The sequence below is a fragment of the Doryrhamphus excisus genome, chromosome 22, assembly GCF_030265055.1.
Source record: "Doryrhamphus excisus isolate RoL2022-K1 chromosome 22, RoL_Dexc_1.0, whole genome shotgun sequence".
Lineage (NCBI taxonomy): Eukaryota > Metazoa > Chordata > Actinopteri > Syngnathiformes > Syngnathidae > Doryrhamphus > Doryrhamphus excisus.
In genome coordinates, this window is record NC_080487.1 from 12,288,192 (window position 1) to 12,312,149 (window position 23,958).

The 23,958-nt window shown below is 41.1% G+C and overlaps 1 protein-coding gene across 31 annotated transcripts in view; it reads right to left on the reverse strand.

Moving 5' to 3' along the window:
* Positions 1 to 23,958, reverse strand: part of tcf7l2 (transcription factor 7 like 2) — a 135,968-nt gene that overhangs the window by 110,169 nt on the left and 1,841 nt on the right. The window lies entirely within an intron of this gene.

Below are 23,958 nucleotides of genomic sequence, written 5' to 3' on the forward strand. Positions count from 1 at the left end.
ATACAGAGTGCCGTTAAAGCCAGGACTACAGTAAACAAATCCCGGTTGTCTCAACGGAGCACAAACGTGGACTCAGCTGGGCCACAGAGTAGCGAGGAGGTGTGTGCTAGAATTGACACTATGAGACAAACACACACACACACACACACACACACACACACACACACACACACACCCTTTCCCCAAGGCTGTAGGATTAAGAGGTCCAGCTGGCTGACAGCAAGCCCCCTTCCTTCCCACGTATCCTGTCAGCCCCGCTTTCACCCCCCCGCCCGCCTCCGCATCGCAAACTTGGGCTCTATCTGCCAGTCAGCTGGGCCGAGCATGCCAGCAGGACACACCTGAATTTAACACGGATCACCTCCCGCCACCTCGCATTGGGAGAAGGAGCGGTCGGTGATGCTGGAATGTCGGGGGTTTGCAAAGGAAAGACAAACTGAAACAGGAACGCAAGCGAATGGGGCGCGTTCCCGCGGTTCTACGGTGAGGTCATGTCAACGCTCCCGATGAAACGTTCTTCAAGTTGTATAGACGGGCACTGTTTTGAACACCTACCCACTAACAAAGTCAATCATGGGAGCTACAGAGTCTTATGCATCTTGTGTGTGAATTCCAGACTTGTATGTAAACTATTTCTGTCCCAGCAGGGGGGGCAAGTTTTTCAGCTTGGATATGAAGAAGACAGAAGATATGAAGACAGAAATGGCGACAAACCAAAAATTTGCACTTGTAATGGTACTTGTATATTTCTTAGCTAACCTTTTGAGTGCAAATTTGCTGTGTGATGGTTTCGTTTTTTGTGACCTACTGCAATTTCCAATGGGTTCACAAGCTTATTGCAAGTTTTTTTCATAGCTCATGACTGGGTCCTGTCAAATAAAGAGCCGCCCGATCCACACAGAGTCGTACTTGCCCCAATACGCTATAATATGATGTGTACACATCATATTATATATGTACAAATCTGTTTTTCTCTCAAATTTTTTGAGTCTGGCTTAGACAGACCAAGCCACCATTTAAGTTGCTAAATTGCGCACTGACAGAGGGAAATGGCGACAAACAAAAAGTTTGTACATGTAATGGTACTTGTATATTTCTTAGCTAACCTTTTGAGTGCAAATTTGCTGTGTGATGGTTTCGGTTTTTTGGGACTTACTGCAATTTCCAATGGGTTGACAAGCTTATTGCAAGTTTTTTTCATAGCTCATGACTGGGTCCTGTCAAATAAAGAGCCGCCCGATCCTCACAGAGTCGTACGTGCCCCAATACGCCATTATATGATGTGTACATATGTGACTTATATACGTAAAAATCTGTTTTTCTCTCAAATTTTTGTGAGTCTGGCTTAGACAGACCAAGCCACCATTGACGTAATATGCAAGGAACCATAGTAGTCTTGGTAGTGTCCTTAAAAACCGATAAGGATACCAACAAAAAAAAACTGTTTTCTTTCATTGCATTGTCATTTCGGTCTTGTGTCCATAAATATTGATCACAAGGTCAAAGGTTATGAGAACCAAACATATAAAGTCTGCCTTATTACCAACCCTAGCATGAGTGACGGGGCCTAATATGGGAAAGTTTGAGCAGAAACTGCACAAAAGGTTGCGAGCACAACCGCGGAATGCTAACGCTGAGGTGCCTTGCTTCGATGGATAACTAATGAGAGCAAAAAAAAAAAATCTATCCAGCAATTCACCCTGACACCGTGGACGGGGGTGGATCACTACCATAGATTGGGGGAAGGTAGAAGAAAACAGACGAGACCAAGGTGTAAGGAAAGAATAAGAATGAGGCAGTGAGAATTGGAGATCACTATGATGACACATAAGTGCAAAGAGCGATTAAGGATTTACTTTCAAAAGGACTCCCATTGATCTTTTTTTTGATAGACCTGCAATAAATCAAACTGGATTGACTCGCATGAGAACCTAGCCTAATCCTTTAGTCAGATCCGGGAGAACTCCGACCAAACCAGCTGTTAATTTAGGCTTTACAAGATAAAGAAGGAGAAATCCAACCTGATGTACCCTAGGGCAGAGGCTTACATCATCTCTGTAAAGCAATCAACTTATTGCCAGTTTGGAGAGGTAATCAGAGCACATACTGAGACGAGGAGGGGAGGGATTTCTGGGGGGGAAGATGAGACCGGCAAGGCATGCAATGACCAGAGAGTTTAAAAAAAAAAAACGAGAAAAAATAGGTGCATCTTGGAGGAAAAAAATTAACCTAAAGTAAGTTACAAAAGTTAATATCACAGTTATTTTATTATAGCTTCTCAAGCAACAATACATGGTCGCATGGGCTGGGGCTGTATGAGTGCTACCGGCACCGGGGATCCCCGGATCCAAAGTTCAAACCTGATTTAAAACTATGACTTTAATTATATTTAAGTTGAACCAGTGAAAGTCTTCGACTGGCACCAGGGATCCCCAGATCCAAAGTTCAAACCTGATTTAAAAATATGAGTTGAACCAGTGAAAGTCTTCGACTGGCACCGGGGATCCCCAGATCCAAAGTTCAAACCTGATTTAAAAATATGATTGAACCAGTGAAAGTCTTCGACTGGCACCGGGGATCCCCAGATCCAAAGTTCAAACCTGATGTAAAAATATGAGTTGAACCGGTGAAAGTCTTCGACTGGCACCAGGGATCCCCAGATCCAAAGTTCAAACCTGATTTAAAAATATGAGTTGAACCAGTGAAAGTCTTTGACTGGCACCGGGGATCCCCAGATCCAAAGTTCAAACCTGATTTAAAAATATGATTGAACCAGTGAAAGTCTTCGACTGGCACCGGGGATCCCCAGATCCAAAGTTCAAACCTGATTTAAAAATATGACTTTAATTATATTAAAGTTGAACCAGTGAAAGTCTTTGACTGGCGCCAGGGATCCCCAGATCCAAAGTTCAAACCTGATTTAAAAATATGATTGAACCAGTGAAAGTCTTCGACTGACACCGGGGATCCCCAGATCCAAAGTTCAAACCTGATTTAAAAATATGATTGAACCAGTGAAAGTCTTCGACTGGCAACAGGGATCCCCAGATCCGAAGTTCAAACCTGATTTAAAAATATGAGTTGAACCAGTGAAAGTCTTCGACTGGCACCGGGGATCCCCAGATCCAAAGTTCAAACCTGATTTAAAAATATGACTTTAATTATATAAAAGTTGAACCAGTAAAAGTCTTCGACTGGCACCGGGGATCCCCAGATCCAAAGTTCAAACCTGATTTAAAAATATGATTGAACCAGTGAAAGTCTTCGACTGGCACCGGGGATCCCCAGATCCAAAGTTCAAACCTGATTTAAAAATATGACTTTAATTATATTAAAGTTGAACCAGTGAACGTCTTTGACTGGGACCAGGGATCCCCAGATCCAAAGTTCAAACTTGATTTAAAAATATGAGTTGAACCAGTGAAAGTCTTCGACTGGCACCAGGGATCCCCAGATCCAAAGTTCAAACCTGATTTAAAAATATGACTTTAATTATATTAAAGTTGAACCAAAAGTCTTCTAGCAGTCGCTCTCAAAACTGACAGCTCTCCATCCGCACCACCCTGCAATTTCCCCGGAGGCCCGCCCGGATCTCGTCCCCGTCCCCGTCCGACAGTGCCACCTCAGCAGAGTCCTGCCAGCCACTCGCTGGCCGCATCATAACACAACCATAGTAATTTTAGCTTATTTCTGTAAAGAACTAGTATTGCAAGGTACTAAGTCAACCATACTGATGTCTTTTGCAGAACTCTGTTACAGGGGAGGGGGGGTTATATTATATTCCTCTTCTTAACCGTGTGTCACTACGATGCCGGATGCGGAGGATGAGGCTTGAAACCCCACCCGCTGTGCGCCCACTGACACAAAGACTCATTAGCTCGCCAGCTCGCCTGTCTTTAATGTCCTGTTTACGCAGCAAAACAACCAGATCAGGCCTGAAATCCAATAATGGAGCTTTGCAGGGCCCTTAACGGCGACCCCGCTGGAGAGCTGAGGAGAAGCAGGCCTTGTAGTCGCTGGATGCTGTCCAAGGGAAACCAAACCTCAGGAGTGCATACAAAACCACACGTTAAAGTATGAGTTAAAGCAGTAGACTCCACTGAGGCTATCAAACACCACCGGGACGACTCGCTCTTTAACCTACGGGATCTTTTGGTTATCTATGCAACGGTACGCCATAATCACGGTTCCAAGGTCATGGTTCGGTTGATTTTCAGTACAGTACAGGGGTCTCAAATTCAATTTACTTGGGGGCCACTGGAGCTTGGGTCTGGGTGAGACTGGGTCGCATGAGGTTTTCCAAAAAAAACGCATTTATTAAAAACAAAAAAAATTAAAAAACTTCACTTTGGTTCCAATTTTCTACAAAAAAAGCTCTGATAAAAAAATCCACTGTTCTCAAATATCTTAATTTTTATTTTTCTGCACAAAATAAGATGAAAAAATCAAGAATAAAGAAAATCAATCAGTAATAAATAAATATAATAATAATAATAATAAAACAGCAAATAATAAAAACTTAAGAAACCACATATAGTTGGTGGGTAGACAAATTATTTTTTTCAGATTAAAATGAACAAAGCATTATTAGAGCCCTGTAGACATGACAAAACACGACTATAGTCACATTTATACTCTTTTTATTTACAACATATTGCGCAACTGCAGGGTCTTGAGACACATGCTAACTCACAAACTGGAGAGCTAGCGACCTAAACGGTAGCCTTCAAGTTATTTCCTTTAAACTTAAATAGCCAAAAACTTACCACTTCCACACGGATAGGGAGGATAACTATTAACAGTTATTTAACCTAATAATAACCGTAATAATTTTTTCTGGGTACATGATACCATACAGCATCCATATCAAACTTGCGCGGGCCGCACTAACATTAAACTTTCATATCAGGGCGGGGGCCTCAAACTAGTGTCCTGCGGGCCACATTTGGCCCGCGGGCCGCGTGTTTGAGAAACCTCTCTTCATGATAACTGACACAGTTGTTTGAAAAAAATGAATGGGAATATTCACTGTAATTCCAAAATCAAAGCCCAATCTTAAGTACGAGTACATTACATAATAACAACATATAGCGCAACTGCAGCGTCTTGAGACACATGCTAACTCGCAAACTAGAGAGCTAGCGACCTAAACGGTAGCCTTCAAGTTATTTCCTTTCAACTTAAATAGCCAAAAACTTACCACTTCCACACGGATAGGGAGGATAACTATTAACAGTTATTTAACCTTTAACATGAACATGAATCAAACGTAATAATTTTTTCTGAGTACATGATACCATACAGAATCCGTATCAAACTTGCGCGGGCCGCACTAACAAGGCGGAGGCCTCAAACTAGTGTCCTGCGCGCCACATTTGGCCCGCGGGCCGCATGTTTGAGACCCCTGGTACAGTAAATATACGCACGACGACCCGGATCTTTGACCACTAGACATCTCCCTAGGTGGCCCTCGTAGGTCACATGTTTAATTATACAGAGAGTATTAATCTGATTGGACAGATGGAAAGCAGGCCGCCTCCCAATTACTTTATGCCCGGTTGAATCATTACTAGCGTGATTTGCTAAATCATGACGACAGACAACCAAAGCTCAGCAGTGGCAATGCTCGGTCATAAGGGCAGGTGACAATCATAAGACTGTGTTTTTTGGGGGGAAAAAGTTTAATACCACAGTGATCCGTGCCAAAAAAAATACACAGAGTCTATTTTTCTTGAACGCAAAACCAGCGCAGAAGCTGATGTGGAAGCAGTCGGCTCCAGGCAGCCGATCCGAGGAAAACCACATTGCGAGGCCAATTGAAAACATGAAAAAAAAGCGTTTGTCTCCTACAAGCAAGCCAAAGAAAGAAAAAAAAAAGTTGGGATTTTCGGAGTAGTGGTGGCGGCAGAGGGGGTCCTATTTTACAACACTGGGAGAGCAAATCCCAGTGGGCTATAAACCCCCGAGTGGAAGGAGTCTCATGGCAGCATCCACCCATTCTGATGCCTCAATCATCATTTTGAAGCAATTAGAGGTTGACTTTTTTTTCCGGCGTCTCTAACCACAGGTTGCTGTCTCGCCAAAGTTGAGCTCGGAGGCCAAGAAACGAGACTCTCATCGAGTTCGGGCCAGTTAAGCAAGTCGTTCTTCGCTCACTGTTAACTGGGACTCTTTCCGCCTCAACCGCACTGCATCTTATCGACACTGACAGTCGAAAAATTACTTCGAGAACGCGAGAAAGATTAGAACTTTCTTCTTTTTCTTGTGAATAATAGTACATACATATACCAACTTGGAATCTTCACTCTCTGTAAATGTACTGCAAAAAAAGGTCAGTAAGGATAATTCATAATGGCGCCTACAGAGAACATACTAACTCCTTATTTCGAAAATCACTTGCCGATATAGTTAATTTTCAAACATCTAAAATAATGCATAAGGCTAAAAACAACCAATTAGCTAAAAATGTCATCCAATACTCCATATCACCTTGTACTTCGGTATGTGACAACAATAAAATTAAATAAAACTAAATAAAATGAAATATAATTAAATAAAATGAAATAAAATTAAATACAATTAAATAAAATTAAATACAATTAAATACAATTAAATAAAATTAAATAACATTAAATAAAATTAAATAACATTAAATAAAATTAAATAACATTAAATAAAATTATGATTTATTATTATTATTATAAAAAAAAAAGTATGTGTTGCGGACATACCACTCCTGAGCCTACAGGACAAAAAAAAAAAAATTAAAAAAAAAAAAAAACAACAAAAAAAAAACTTAAACTATATTAGGAAAGCAGGAAGTGAACAAATGTACCAGTTACTGATTGTAAAAGTACCAGATGGAGGGGTAGGATTTAATAAACTTTGCTTCTTCCTACTCCTTTTGGACATGTGGAACTGGGAACTGATTATGAGATGTACTCAATTGTAATCTGATGCATGTTCAAATGAAATTAAACCATTACCATTACTACGAAACGTCAATAAAATACTACTGGGTTGAAGAGACTGGTTTACTTTAAAAAAAAAAGTTGTATTCTAAATCACATTACAAAGTGATTTATAACCATATGAAGTGATAGTCCTACTGATGGATTCAGTCGAACGTCCATAGTCGCGTTTTCGATGTTGACCAAGTACTTGCTGCACGGGTGTTCCTAAGTAATGCTAACATTTTGACTTTCTCTAATACAGCTTGGAATACCTCTGCAAGTGACCCACATAGTGTGAAACTAAATCCAGCGGTAGTGAAAATAAAATGTGTCCTACTGGTGACTGTAGTAAGATTGGCAGCTTGCCACTAACTGGGAACAGTTGTCCAGAGTAGACGAGTAGACGACTGCCCCGCCGCCAATGTAAAACGATACGCAGGAGCATATACAAAAACTTCCACAAGTTCTCTTTTTCCCCGAGTCAGTCGGAGCAAAGAATTTCTCCAGCCTATAGACGCCAGCGGCTAACAGTTGTTCTCCCAGGAGATTGGGTAAGCACCTGGGTGAGAGCAAGCTGTGGAATTACGGGGAGATGATGACATATGCACATGGACTGGGTTTTCACACCGTAAGACTACGAAAAGATGACTGAAGAAGAAGACCAAGGAAGTGCCCCTAAGAGGCCCTCATATGTTGAGTGGTGGGTCATAGACCATTACTCTGCTTTATAAGTGTTGTTGGAATCATTCTAAATCTAAATCCTGACATGGAAATGGCACATATGGTCTGTCGGTATGTCTGGCATAGCCTCAAAATCATAAATCATAAATTCAAATAAAATTGAATACATAGCCATGTGCCTGTGTGTCTGTTTTCCTTGCATATTGCATCCAAACAGACAGGAAGAGAGTTCACTCTGGGCATTGGTTTCAGCACCTACGTTGTTTTGTTTTGTCATGCATGTCTCTGTGCAGACGAGCATACGTAGCATAGTAAAAATTACAGTAGTACATATGTAATATTTTTTCACTGTACTTTGCTTAATTCATTCATTCATTCATTTTCTACCGCTTATGCTGGAGCCTATCCCAGCTGTCTTCAAGCGAGAGGCGGGGTACACTCTGGACTGGTCGCCAGCCAATCACAGGGCACATATAGACAAACAACCATTCACACTCACGTTCATACCTATGGACAATTTGGAGTCGCTAATTAGCCTAGCATGTTTTTGGAATGTGGGAGGAAACCTACACAATAATTTCTACCAAAGGTATTAACACACACGGCAAGTAGTATGATATGTTTTATGGTATTACACGCCAGCCAATCACAGGGCACATATAGACAAACAACCATTCACACTCACATTTAGACCGATTGACAATTTGGAGTCGCTAATTAGCCTAGCATGTTTTTTGGAATGTGGGACGAAACCTACACAATAATTCCTACCAAAGGTATTAACACACGCCAAGTAGTATGATATTACACGCCAGCCAATCACAGGGCACATATAGACAAACAACCATTCACACTCACATTCATACCTATGGACAATTTGGAGTCGCTAATTAACCTAGCATGTTTTTGGAATGTGGGAGGAAACCGGAGTACCCGGAGAAAACCCATGCAATATTCATTCTCATAGACCCAATCCAACCCGATCTAATCCGACGCCTCAAAAACAAACACCGACTACTCCAAGGAATATCCAAGTTCCAAAATACTTCCATTGACAAGCTTTACTGTAGTAAAAACTGTTGCGGAAACGTGAAGGGTGTGGGAAAAAAGACACGACTATCTACCAAGTACCGGCAGATGGCCCTCAGAGCATATTTGGACCACCAGAACGCAACAAGTCCCGTCATTCCGATTGAATCCAAGGCCCCCTGACCCACACTTGACCACGAGCTTTAAGTATTTCCCCAGCTGCTGTGCGTCAGGCCTGAGGGGCCAGCACCGGCACCTGTCTTTGACAAGCTTCCACATTCACACCCGGCGTGCTTTGCTGCATTGCTGTCAGGTGACAAATGCTAACACACACACACAAACACACACACACACACGGTCCAAGTCAGACTGAAGTCTTGAGAACGAGTCTAGAATGAGCTTGATAGAAAGTAAGAGGTTTTGTTGTCTTTCTGTTCCATAGAGAGATTGTGGCTGGAAACCAGAGCTTCCCTGCTCTAACCACCATTTTTGCATAGCGCTCAGCTATCAAGACCGTTAAGTGATGTTATTTTAATCCAGTCAAACGATGACTCTGTAGGACTAGGAAAATCCACCAAGCAAGAAGACCGAAGTCAAAACAACATGAAAGTTGAACGCAACTCCTGTACAGAAGTAAAGAACAGCAAATGATGCTGAAGTAGAGCAGACTGTATAGCAGGGGTCTCTAACTCAATTTACCTGGGGGCCACTGGAGCTAGGGTCTGGGCAAGGCTGGCCCGCATCAGGTTTTCCAAAAAAAAAAAAAAAACTTGCATTTATTAAAAACAGAAAAATATACAAACTTTTTCAGTGCTTTGGTTCCGATTTTCTACAATAAAAGCTCGGATAAAACATTTAAAAAACTTGTTCTCAAATATCTTAATTTTTATTTTTCTGCACAAAATACGATGAAAAATAAATAAACAAATCAAGAATAAAGAAAATCAATCAGTAATAAATAAATATAATAATAATAATAAAAACTTAAGAAACCACATATAGTTGGTGGGTAGACAAATTATTTTTTTCACATTAAAATGAACAAAGCATTATTAGAGCCCTGTAGACATGACAAAACACGACTATAGTCACATTTATACTTTTTATTTACAACATATTGCGCAACTGCAGGGTCTTGAGACACATGCTAACTCGCAAAGTAGACATCTAGCGACCTAAACGGTAGCCTTCAAGTTATTTCCTTTAAACTTAAATAGCCAAAAACTTACCACTTCCACACGTTTAGGGAGGATAACTATTAACAGTTATTTAACCTAATAATAACCGTAATATTTTTTTCCGGGAACATGATACCATCCAGCAATCCAAACTTGCGCGGGCCGCACTAACATTAAACTTTCATATCAAGGCGGGGGCCTCAAACTAGTGTCCTGCGGGCCACATTTGGCCCGCGGGCCGTGTGTTTGAGACCCCTGTCTTAATGATGAATGGGAATATTCACTGTAATCCCAAAATCAAAGCCCAAGCTTACGTACAAGTACATTACATAATAATAACATATTGCGCAACTGCAGAGTCTTGAGACACATGCTAACTCGCTAACTCGCAAACTAGAGAGCTAGCGACCTAAACGCTAGCCTTCAAGTTATTTCCTTGAAACTTAAATAGCCAAAAACTTACCACTTCCACACGGATAGGGAGGATAACTATTGACAGTTATTTAACCTTTAACATGAACATTAATCAAACGTAGTAATTTTTTCTGGGTACATGATACCATACAGCATCCATATCAAACTTGCGCGGGCCGCACTAACATTAAACTTTCAAGGCGGGGGCCTCAAACTAGTGTCCTGCGGGCCACATTTGGCATTATTAGAGCCCTGTAGACATGACAAAACACGACTATAGTCACATTTATACTTTTTATTTACAACATATTGCGCAACTGCAGGGTCTTGAGACACATGCTAACTCGTAAACTAGAGAGCTAGCGACCTAAACGGTAGCCTTCAAGTTATTTCCTTTCAACTTAAATAGCTAAAAACTTACCACTTCCACACGTATAGGGAGGATAACTATTAACAGTTATTTAACATTTAACATGAACATTAATCAAACGTAGTAATTTTTTCTGGGTACATGATACCATACAGCATCCGTATCAAACTTGCGCGGGGCCGCGCTAACATTAAACTTTCATATCAAGGCGGGGGTCTCAAACTAGTGTCCTGCGGGCCACATTTGGCATTATTAGAGCCCTGTAGACATGACAAAACACGACTATAGTCACATTTATACTTTTTATTTACAACATATTGCGCAACTGCAGGGTCTTGAGACACATGCTAACTCGCAAACTAGAGAGCTAGCGACCTAAACGGTAGCCTTCAAGTTATTTCCTTTCAACTTAAATAGCCAAAAACTTACCACTTCCACACGGATAGGGAGGATAACTATTAACAGTTATTTAACCGTTAACCTGAACATTAATCAAACGTAATATTTTTTTCTGGGTACATGATACCATACAGCATCCATATCAAACTTGCGCGGGACATTAAACTTTCATATCAAGGCGGGGGCCTCAAACTAGTGTCCTGTTTGAGACCCCTGCTGTATAGTAAATGATGCCAGCATGCACTCTAGCAAGCACTGGACCGCAACTCCCCACCTCATTTGCAAAGCAATCACACACACTGCCCACACTGCGTTTTCTGCGACTCCGATGTCCAGGCTTCATTTGTTGTGTCCGCTGAGGTGGCAACGGTAACGCGATCTCAAGTAAACTTCTCCGCAAACCAATGAGCATCCTTTCCCTCCCCACGTCCACACCGGTGGACAACCACAGCTCTCCCCAGCTTGACTAATGTGCCCTGACACTCGTACATCACCCCGTAAATTGGCCAAATGAATTAACCACGGGTTCCCCCCCTCCCCCCGCTGAGCTTTACAGGCTTTAAATGGATTTCCTGCACTCCGTGTCTGGCCAATAATTGCATTTATCCATCTTGTTGAAGCCAGGTTTACACACCCCGCAAGAGATTGCGCCAATCCCTGGAAACATTTTCCGCTCCGGCGACTGGAGCGCGAGACGTTTGTCATTGGATCATAACGGGTAATCCAAACAACAATTAGCTTGACAACTAAGTTGTACATCAATGTCTGGACACGGTCTTGTTTAGAACAAACTTCATCTGTCTGTGTTAGACTCAGAATTATAAATGGACCTCCGTTTAAAAAGGAGCTCTGGTGTGTTTGTTCGGCTAGCACGGTTCATTTCATCAAGTGTGAATGCGACCATCCGAATCCTGTTGTGCAACAAACAAGTAGAGAGAGATCGGTCTCGGTTCCGAAAGTGAATTCTGGTGTGATTCAGTTCACTTGAGACCAAATGTGAACGCTACAGTGGTAAAATGACAATATGTAGAAATTATAATGAGACTTAAATTTTGTTCTCTCTTTAACGCTACTATTTAAAACAGGGGTCTCAAACACGCGGCCCGCGGGCCAATATTAGTTAAAAGCCTGATTAAAAAGGTGTGTCGGCAGGCCATAGTGGCTAAATGCTGCCTCACCGTGGGTATTTACCATTATAGAGTTCATCAAAAGCATCTAAATATACTTTTAAATCAGGGGTCTCAAACTCAATTTACTTGGGGGCCACTGGAGCTCGGGTCTGGGTGAGACTGGGCCGCATCAGGTTTTCCAAAAAAAAAAAAAAACGCATTTATTAAAAACGAAAAAATTTCACTGTTCTCAAATATCTTAATTTTTATTTTTCTTCACAAAATAAGATGAAAAATAAATAAACAAATCAAGAATAAAGAAAATTAATCAGTAATAAATAAATATAATAATAATAATAAAACAGCAAATAATAAAAACCACATATAGTTGGTGGGTAGACAAATTATTTTTTTCACATTAAAATGAACAAAGCATTATTAGAGCCCTGTAGACATGACAAAACACGACTATAGTCACATTTATACTTTTTATTTACAACATACTGCGCAACTGCAGGGTCTTGAGACACATGCTAACTCGCAAACTAGAGAGCTAGCGACCGAAACAGTAGCCTTCAAGTTATTTCCTTTCAACTTAAATAGCCACTTAAATACCACTTCCACACGGATAGGGAGGATAACTATTAACAGTTATTTAACCTTTAACATGTACATTAATTAAAACGTAATAATTTTTTCTGGGTACATGATACCATACAGCATCCATATCAAAAATTTGTGCGGGCCGCACTAACATTAAACTTTCATATCAAGGCGGGGACCTCAAACTAGTGTCCTGTGGGCTACATTTGGCCCGTGGGGGCGCACGTTTGAGACCCCAGTCTTAGTGCGAGTACATCTGTAGTCTCCGATAGGAAGTTATTTTAGTTCAAAATCTATCGGCATGCAATCCAAAGGTTGATATATGACACTAAACCACATCACGCTTAATGAAAGTCGAGCTGACGGGGGCTGGCATCACTATGTGGAGGGGTGAGTCATGTGGTACACATCGCAATGCCCTTTAGAACCAGGAGGTTCCTTATCTCCGCTTTACACTCTCTTTTATCTTTATTGGCCACCGCACTTTGCATATTTGGAATATCAATAAATATACTCGGCTTCGTCATTAAAAGATGGAGTCCACCAACCTACGGAGCAGACTGATCTTTGGACTCTAATGCAGTGTTTTTCAACCTTTTTTTTAACAAAATCATGCTAATTGTGTCCGGTGTGCACACAGCTTTAAGCTGTCATTTCAACATTAAACTTTGGTATCAAGGTGGGGGGCCTCAAACTAGCGTCTCGGGGCCAAATGCAGCCCGCGGGCCGCAAGTTTGAGACCCCTGGGTTAAAGGAATATTCCATCCCTGTTCAATTCTTTCCGTTGGAGCAAATAAACCAAATGCAATTGGAATATTTGGGTCCATGTATACTCGGGGTCTCAAACACGTGGCCTGTGGGCCAAATGTGGCACGCAGGACACTAGTTTGAGGCCCCCCGCCTTGATATGAAAGTTTAATGTTAGTGCGGCCCATGCAAGTTTGATATGGATGCTGTATGGTATCATGTACCCAGAAAAAATTATTACGTTTGATTAATGTTCATGTTAAAGGTTAAATAACTGTTAATAGTTATCCTCCCTATCCGTGTGGAAGTGGTAAGTTTTTGGCTATTTAAGTTTAAAGGAAATAACTTGAAGGCTACCGTTTAGGTCGCTAGCTCTCTAGTTTGCGAGTTAGCATGTGTCTCAAGACCCTGCAGTTGCGCAATATGTTGTAAATAAAAAGTATAAATGTGACTATAGTCGTGTTTTGTCATGTCTACAGGGCTCTAATAATGCTTTGTTCATTTTAATCTGAAAAAAAATAATTTGTCTACCCATCAACTATATGTGGTTTCTTAAGTTTTTATTATTTTCCGTTTTATTATTATTATTATTATTATTATTATATTTATTTATTACTGATTGATTGATTTTCTTTAGTCTTGATTTGTTTATTTATTTTTCATCTTATTTTGAAAAAAGAAAATCGGAACCAAAGCACTGAAAAAGTTTGTATATTTTTCTGTTTTTAATAAATGGGGGTGAAAACCTGATGCGGCCCAGTCTCACCCAGACCCTAGCTCCAGTGGCCCCCAGGTAAATTGAGTTTGAGACCCCTGATGTATACTATTGACATAATGGCTATTGACATAATATTTGCAAATGATGATTAATAAATGTTAATTATAAAAAGTAATACTGGATAATTCCTCACGGCACACCTGACGGTTTCTCAAGGTACACTAGTGTGCCGCCGCACAGTGGTTGAAAATCACTGCTCTTACGGACCCTATTGGTCCCTAATACCTTATTGGTCAGCTCCCAGACGGAGAAGCTCGCCACGCGGTGCCTTTATGTGCAAGAATGCCATATACGTTGTTTGAACAGTGGCTTGTCTCAGCGCAGGCTCGGAGGAGCGCAAGGGGAAGGAAGTAGCTCCATGTTTACATAGTTGAATTGTCCTTTGCCCCCGGCCTCCCTCTTTCCTCCACCCCCTCTAGTGTCTAATGCACTTCTGTTCAAACATTCCCAAGTGTTGAGATGACCCCCACTGAACAAGTGCTCCTCAATGGCTGCCGAGCACGCTCTGTCTGAATGTCTGAATGTTTTACAAAAGGTATGCACTTTCTAGCCTTTGCTAGTTTCAAGCAGCGGCATATTCTATGAAGTCTAACACTTGGCTGAGGTTTTGCTTAATGTTCACACTGGTATTTTTGTTGTGCACAGTAAGGACTTTTTTATTTTTTTATGCTTGGTATTTTTGGATATTTTGCTGTATTTAAATCAAAATCAAATCAACTTTATTTGTAGAGCACTTTTCCTGCAAAGACATGCAACGCAAAGTGCTTTACAGAATTAAAAAAACACAATTAAAAGGAAAAAAACAAATACTAAGAAAGCCCCTCCGTCCCACCCTCCATACTAGACACACACACACAATCACACAATAACACATAATCACACAATAACACACAGTATCGGGACATGGCATGGCACTGAGGATCAAGTAAACGCCATCTTTGGGGCTGTCCACACTGGGAGGAGCCGCAAACCGGGTTCCGACAGACGGGCGGACCCCCACAATAAAGGGAGGAACCCCCATCCGGCCGGGTCGAATTGACCCAAGGATGGCACCCCCTCAGCAGACCCGACACAGCCCCCAGTGTGGAGGACCCCCCCCCCCCCCCCCTTGAGGAAATACTGGAATTAAAAGCTAAAAACTAAAAGCATAAAATACAGTAAACCTCGGATATATCGGATTCAATTGTTCCCACTGGTTTTGTCCGATATAAGCGAAATCCGTTATATGTGTATACCGGAAAATGTCCGTTTTACGCATATATCGGATTTATATCCGGTATATGCGTAAATCGGATTTTATCCGTTATAAAAAAGGCACTTCCTTGACTATGTTTCCAATGTACCTGGACGCGCAGGCAACGCTGCAAACGCTGCAAATGACGTCGTATAGCGGCCTGTCACGATTCGGCGAATCAGAGCGCCACGATGCGGCCATCCGATATATGCGAGGGAAATTTAATGGAAATGCATTGGAACGGGACTGGAGATTTTGTCCGAAATAGGCGAAATCCGTTCTAAAAAATCCGATATATGCAATGAATTTTTATTGGAAATGCATTACAGAAAAATCGGTTCTTTTTTATCTGTCCGTTGTGAGCGAATTTCCGATATATCCGAGTCCGATATATCCGAGGTTTACTGTAGAACTAAAAAGATAAAAACATAAGAAAAGTTTATAGAACCAAAGCACTGAAAAAGTTTTTTGCAAAACCTGATGCGGCCCAGCCTTGCCCAGACCCTAGCTCCAGTGGCCCCCAGGTAAATTGAGTTTGAGACCCCTTGCATTAAGAACTGAGTAGGAACTGAGCCTTTGAATGAATCTTCAGGTGTACGGCACTCGAACGCAGATCTCAGCGCTCACAATAACCAAACATCCCTTACTGTGTCACTTTATTATCTTAAGCGATTCAACACCATAGTTTGTCTTTGGTGTATCGTATCTGCAGTTGAACCTCGACTTCCACGTGGGGTTGATCCACTTAGACGGCTTCCAAACCAAACAGTCTCCCACTATCCTCAGATAGGAAAATAAACTGCCACTTGGGAACCAGCTGGAATAAAACTTGTCCCATTTCTGTTTCCAGACCCATCATTAGAGACAAGCGGGCTGTAGTCCAATTCTCAAAGAGCAAAGCGCGAAGGACTCGACTCCGGAGCTAGATTTCTACATCGAAGAAGCAATATATCCGTCATCGATGGAGCTCCGGGGCTTGGCTCACTTTTGTCTTGCTTGACTGCAGCAAGACAAATGCCATTGTTCTGCGGCTTAGCAAGTGGACGCAAGGAGACCTGCCAGCCGCCATGTACCGCTGGTCATTACTTCAAATCAAACACATCATTTCAGGGTGACTAGATTCCACCATCTTCTGTCCCCGTCCTTGCTTGGTCACATGCCCGTTCATTTGCTTTCTCCGTCTGTCACTCAATCCCTACTGACTGGACGGCGGAGCATCTCAATCTCGGGCTGGGACAGTTGTCCAAACAAGACGCTTTATTTACTCTGACCTCTCTAGGGAGTAGGGGCAATTGACAATTCACTCAATGCTGTGAGTCAATTTGCTCACTTTGGGAATTGACCTCCCCAAACAAGGGTGACATGTTGCCTTGAAATGAATATGCGGGAGGATTGGAGGGTGGAAAATAAATACCCCATTTTGAGGCACAGTCTTGCAGAATTTGGTATCAGGACTGACAGAAAATGGTACGAATAAACCGTATCGTTATTATTATGACAACAATTATCATGATTTGCACTTTGAATCTCGTCCGCTGTATAGTCTTATGGACTATGGACTTATGGTCATGAGACTTGGACTCGAGTCAGACTCATGACTTTGGACTCCACTTGACTTTGCAACTCGACTTGGACTTTAACATCAATGACTCTGAAAATACTTGAGACTTGCATTGAGTGTGTTGAGTCTAATGTGTCCACATTCAAAATATTCAACTAACGTGACCCTATATGATTTTTCATAGACACCAAATTCTCCGACAGATTCTGCCTCTTAGACTTAGTGTGATGACGTGAAAATACTTGAGAGACTCGCATTAAGTGTGTTGAGTCAAATGTGTCCACATTCAAAATATTCAACTAACGTGACCCTATATGATTTTTCATAGACACCAAATTCTCCGACAGATTCTGCCTCTTAGACTTAGTGTGATGACTTGAAAATACTTGAGAGACTCGCATTAAGTGTGTTGAGTCAAATGTGTCCACATTCAAAATATTCAACTAATGTGACCCTAATATCATTTTTCCAGATAGACACCAAATTTTCCGACAGATTCTGCCTCGCTGCATCCATTAATGTCCAATCAGGTTTAAGAGGGTGTGGCTTAAAATTCTGTGAGTGCTGGAGATTGGCAGTGATTAACGCCAGAATGCGTCAACAGGACGGAGAATTTAATATACATTTGCAAATTACGACATAATGGTATTTTGTTTGGTTTAAACTTAAAATTGCTTATGAGAATTTGCACAGTCTTGCAGAATTTGGTATCAGGACTGACAGAAAATGGCACAAATAAACCGTATCGTTGTTATTATGACAACAATTATCATGATTTGCACTTTGAATCTCGTCCGCTGTATAGTCTTATGGACTATGGACTTATGGTCATGAGACTTGGACTCGAGTCAGACTCATGACTTTGGACTCCAATTGACAATAAAGACTTGGACTTTAACATCAATGACTCTGACTTGGTCTGATGACTTGAAAAGTGTGTTGAGTCAAATGTGTCCACATTCAAAATATTCAACTAACGTGACCCTATATGATTTTTCATAGACACCAAATTCCCCGACAGATTCTGCCTCGCTGCATCCATTAATGTCCAATCAGGTTTAAGAGGGTGTGGCTTACAATTCTGTGAGTGCTGGAGATTGGCAGTGATTAACACCAGAATGCGTCAACAGGACGGAGAATTTAATATACATTCGCAAATTACGAGATCATGGTATTTTGTTTGGTTTAAATTTAGAATTGCAGAATATGGACTGACAGAAAATGGCACAAATAAACCGTATCGTTATTATTATGACAACAATCATCATGATTTGCACTTTGAATCTCGTCTGTGTTATAGTCTTATGGACTATGGACTTATGGTCATGAGACTTGGACTCGAGTCAGACTCATGACTTTGGACTCCACTTGACAATAAAGACTTGGACTTTAACATCAATGACTCTGACTTGGTCTGATGACCTGAAAAGTGTGTTGAGTCAAATGTGTCCACATTCAAAGTATTCAACTAACGTGACCCTAATATCATTTTTCCAGATAGACACCAAATTTTCCGACAGATTCTGCCTCATTGCATCCATTAATGTCCAATCAGGTTTAAGAGGGTGTGGCTTACAATTCTATGAATGCTGGAGATTGGCAGTGATTAACACCAGAATGCGTCAACAGGACGGAGAGTTTAATATACATTCGCAAATTTCGACATAATGGTATTTTATCCAGTGTACAAAAGTGTACATAGTGTACAAAGTAAATCCAGCGAGTACAAAACATGCATACATGTTGACAGGTCTGAATAACGGCTAGCATGTACAACATAGCGATTAAATGGTTGTGTTGATACTCCAAATTGTCCATAGGTATGAATGAGAGTGTGAATGGTTGTTTGTCTATATGTGCCCTGTGATTGGCTGGCAAACCAGTCCAGAGTGTACCCCGCCTCTCCAGCATCCCCGCGAACGAATGAATGAATGAATTAATGGCTGTGTAGATTTCATTACAAACAAAAGTAAATGACAGTAATAAAAATTCCCGAGCATTGCTGTTCAGCAAACTCATTTGTCAGTGTTGCGTTTCAGCGCAATGTAAATCGGTCCATAGCCCATTACCTTCATTATCCTGCCTGGCAAGGGCCCCCTCCCATGCTAGGGAGTTGTGAGCCATGTGCGGACATAACAAGCTGTTCACATGAAATGTTATCTCGGCCTGTACACAAGTTGACAGCTGTCTCTTTACAAGAGGCGTATTAATATTGTGTAAATAGGTTTCTAACATCTGCTTCAGGAGCCAAAATTGGAATTTGCTGTTAATCTGCTTTTCCACTGGAATGTGTTCATCAACATGGGCTTTTAAAAAAAAAAAAAAAAAAAAAGTAGAAAATCTAACTCCACACTAAGAGGTTCTACGTTATTATGCATTTTTTTAAGTCATCACCGAATAAACTTTTTGTCTTTTTATCTGCGCAAATCCTGCCATAATCCGCAGATTAGCAGATGAGTTTATTCCAAATCTCCCTCACCTTTTCCACGCAAATCCAACACCTTTCATGAAGGGGAATCCGCAGACGTTCGGCCTCATTAGTGGCCTTACTCCGCTTTTCCACGTTTATGCGCACATGCAATCGCGTATAACTTGCTCGCGGAGCTTATCCAGATACAATTAAAAGTTTAATTAGTCAGATTTAAAAAAAAAAAAAAAAAATACACAGGCAGGAGTTTTATCACCTTTAAAGTCCAAACCCTTTAAGTGTTTTGTTCACGCGGCGCGCCTCGCTTAGTTCGCTTCGGAGGCAATTTACGACGGAAATTCCCTTAGCGATTAACGTGCAAGATATGAATTAATAGCATGTAAGCGTGCCTTACTGCATGGATATATTAATAATTGGTTAGAAATGATAAAAATAATTATCTACAGTGTTTGTTTACTTTTAATTCCTTGTGTATCAAAGGACCCAATACAGAACTAATGTTCATATATTTTTTATTATAGTAATTATTTTTCTTCTTAGTGTGTCCTAACAATGGGACTGTGGTAGTGGCGCAAAAATAGGGGGCAGGGGGGCAGGGGGGGGCGGCAGTCTGGAAAGGGGAAGCTCCTTTCTCAAAGACAACATGTCAGCGCCGGCGCACTTTGACCCCTTCCCAAACTTGCTGCACAATCCCAACACAGAGCCGTCAACGCTTGAATTCCTCCGGCATCACACAGAGAGAGACGGATTTTTGGGGATGACGACAACCAACGGGGGTCGGGTGGATGGGTGGGCGTACGCTTGGAAGTGGGAGGACCCGGGACTTTGTAGTGGGCGTCAGAAAGCTCATGCTTGCTCTGCTGCAAGTTGAAAACTGAAACCCTAAATTTGAAAATCTATTGCGCTGGGTCCCCGTCGGGGGGGGGGGGGGGGACCGGGGGACTACTTTAGGGAGGCAGGGTGGAAGGGGGCACCATTGTTTGGACTAACTATCTAACCAGGAACTGTCGCTGCTCTCATTGCCCTGCCATTAACAGCAATTATGCACTCTATTCAGACGCCTTTTGTGAGAGTGACCTCGCAGTCCAATGCCGCTGCCCCCCCGCCCCCCCCCCCCCCCCCCGCCCAAGACCGTCCCCCCCTTGGTCCAGCCTACACACACATTTCCCGCTTTCTTGTACTTTCCCTCCCATTTCCCTACTTCCCACTAAGAATAACTACTCTTTCCACAACATCTAATACTTTTCTTGAACATCCATCGACTTTTAAATATGGAATACCATAATTTTACTTCAAGATTTCTTAATAACTCACATTAAATACAATTTTACATAATAATAAAGGGGGCCTAAATTTATACCAAGACGACAAAAGTCGCATTCCAGATGTACAGTGCTATCTTTGTGTGCGGCTCTTATAAAAAAAAAAAAAAAAAAACATGGGAGAAAGAGCGACGGGGAGGGAAAAGAGGGAAAGGCAGAGGGGGGGTAACAGTGGGTAAGGGGGGTGGGGGGGTTTCGTGTGGAGGGGGTTGTACTAGCTAGCACACAGCTGCTAAACTAATGCTTTTTTTTATTCTTCTTAGCTCAAGCACAGCAGGAGAGCATTGACATAAGCTGAAAAATATATATATATATATTCAACATACTTATATTATTAAATACATTAATAATAATTAAATTAATAAATCATAATAATTGAATACATTTTTGATTTTTGTGGTATCTGGTAAATATATTTTTTTATGAAAAATTAGATTCTGTGATTAATTTTTTTTAATATATTTTAATAATATTATATAATAATATTTATATTAATTATAATTATATAATAATAATATTTTAATATATTATTTATATTATATTATATATTTATATTATATATTTATATTATTTATATTATATTATATATATAAATATTTTTAAAAAATCCTAAATAATTTTTTTTAGTCGTCGGAATCAAACAATAATCCCCCGTCGACCCACTAGCAACCAGGGAGTGAGGAGGGAAAACATTATATACACACACATGTCCGTAAATATTTACAGCACTAATTTTTTCCATTCATTTCCCAGGCACTAACAAAACCTTACTGTAATGCTTCTCATCCTGACTACCCCCCCCCCCCCCCCACCTCTACATCTGCGATTCATTGACTTCACAATTTACCACGTCGAAATGGGAGAGGTCGAGCCTCCATCTGAATCACGGCACAAATATGCCAGTGATTTATGGTTTGAAAAAATATAATAAAAAGAAAAAAAAAATCACTTTCCCTGCGTGTGACTCTCTCTATTGGCAGAGCATGAACAATTACATTTCGGACTAATTAAGCAGCGAGAATGTACGCTGCTAATGTCTCACAGGCCTCCTCGGGGGGGGGGGGGGGGGTTTTAGTGGGCCAAACTTTTTTTTTTTTTTGCCCCCCACTTTCCTCCCTCTTTTCTTAACTCATCAAATCCAAAGCACATTGTTGGAAAAATAAGCTTTTCTTTGCGTTCCGAGATGGAGGTTCGAGTGAAGGAAGGAAGCTGCTTCCAGGCGCTGCACTTTATCGTCAACAAAAGTGATTTGCAAGACAAAAAAAAAAAAAAAGGGGGGGGGGGCGCTATGTTCGCCGTGCATTTTGGCGGCCAAGAGGCACGGATTGCGCTCAGCAACCCCCTGCTGACAGCAATTAGGCCCAATTAGCATGTAAAGCCAATTTGATAAGGGGTACCCCCCCCCCCCACACACACATATCGCCCTCCCTGATCTTTTAAATCTGCATTAAATTCATTCTAAAATACAAAAAAAAATCCATTTACAGGAAGCGAGCCCACGTAATCCATATGATGACGCATTGTTGTGTTAATGCCGCCATGTTTCGCCGGAGATGGACGCCAATTAGAAAACGATAAGTCCACAAAAGCACGCCGCATCACAAACTGGGTGTGAAATGGATTTCGAAAAACTTTCTTTTTGTCTTTTATTTTGAAATCCAAACCCTTTTGACAAATGTCATGCACACCCAGAACCTTAATGAAGCGAGGGGTGGAGTCACATATCTTCTTAACATTGGCGTGATGGCAGCACATCAATACGGTGGGTTTACGACTCCCCACTTAGATCCACATCCACTTTATCGGGATACGAGGTCCCTGACCCCCCCCCCCCCCCCCCAACTCCAGAACTGGACTTAACCCGGCGTCAAAAAAAAAAAAGACTGCAGCGATTCAACCTGCGCCCATGGAGCCTTTGTGCTAGCTTTAAGGAAAAGAGGGGGGCATAGCGAGGAGCACTGCGGAAGTGTGGATGTGGGTGGGTGTGTTGGGGGGGGGGGGGGGGTTGTCAAATTGCTAAATGATGCTAAATTGTGAGCCTCTTTGGATTTAGGTGGTAGAGAAAACAAATTCGTCTGATTATGGCTCCCGGGGGTCACACAGATTATGTTAACCCTCCCCCCCTTTCACCCTGCGTCAAGTTAAAACTTGAAAAATCAAGGGGTTTTCAAAATGTGAGGGGGGGGGCACTGTAGAAAATTAATTTGCCAAGAAATATATTTGTTTTTATGGTAAATCGATAACGGACACATTAAAAAAAAAACTACATTTAAAGCACAAATCACAGAAACTGGTTATATATTGAGTAAACAAAACATACAAGGACTTTGTGTGCTTAGCAAATATAGTATTAAATAAGCTCTGGATCTTCCTACTCCTTTTCGGACATGTCGAATTAAGCAAATTTAAATGTGTTAAAAAGCAACAACAGCATTCATGCTCTCATCCGACGGCTTTATAAAACAGTGTTAAATAACCTTACTAAAATCTATTTTTATACTTGGAAAAAGTGTTATTTCTAATAAATCACATGACCCTAATTTATATTTAGAATACTAAAATGAAACAGAAACTTCTTTAATCCAATTAATTATAAATCAGCAAAAAAAATTATTAAAAAAAGGTACAAAATTGCACGGAAAATATAAAAATCAGACGAGAAGTAGCATCTTTTTTTCCTTTGCCACTTCTCATCGCAGTCATATCGTCCACGTTAGGGAGCGAGACAGCTAATCAATGTCCAGGTGAATTATTAATGGCCAACTTCAATACGTTGACATTAGAGCCACTGCTGGACTTCAAATGATGCTAATAGCTAATAGACAAACGCAATGATTAATTTTACATTTCGGAAAAATGTGCCACATATGGGAGAGATCGAGGAAATAAAGTAATGCTCAAAAAAAACGACACTGCGACAAAGGAAGGACACGTGTGTGTGTGTGTCATAAGAGAAAAATCGAGCGACTAATCCTGCATGTCAACATCGGCTCTGATGTAATACAATTAAATGAAATATGGGAAATTATAACATTTCAGGGGTACACACAGTAACAATTATTTTACCCTCACCTTACAACATAACAGGGTATTTATTTTCAAGGTGTGCATGATAAATAAAATAAAATCCAGCACTGAGATAGTGATAAAAA